The following is a 301-nucleotide window of genomic DNA, read 5'->3' as shown; positions in this document are numbered from 1 at the left end:
TAGCATATGATCATACCAAATGACACTTTAGTAATCTTTAAGGGGACCATAACTGAGCAGGCAAGGGGTACAGAGTCATTTGGGGTTAGCTAGCTTATTGCATACATACACCAATGAGGAAACTACCAAAACCTGTTATAACCACCCAGTGACCAAGCCCGTCCTTGATGCACAGGAAAGATTCAAAAGCATCAGTAACTCTCACACAACATTTATTTTACATATATGCTTTATAACTCTCAAAATTGAACCAATATGTTGTATTCATGCTAGGACTACACGATTAAATTATTTTACTGAT

General features: G+C 36.9%; 1 protein-coding gene across 1 annotated transcript in view; it reads right to left on the bottom strand.

Annotated features, from left to right (window-relative positions):
- The window catches only part of LOC119590563 (phosphatidylserine synthase 1-like), a gene marked incomplete at its 3' end in the record, with an annotated part of 127,161 nt that overhangs the window by 41,243 nt on the left and 85,617 nt on the right, over nucleotides 1-301 (bottom strand).

Source organism: Penaeus monodon, chromosome 27, assembly GCF_015228065.2.
Source record: "Penaeus monodon isolate SGIC_2016 chromosome 27, NSTDA_Pmon_1, whole genome shotgun sequence".
NCBI classification, from domain to species: Eukaryota; Metazoa; Arthropoda; class Malacostraca; order Decapoda; family Penaeidae; genus Penaeus; species Penaeus monodon.
This window is presented reverse-complemented; position numbering and strand designations above follow the sequence as displayed.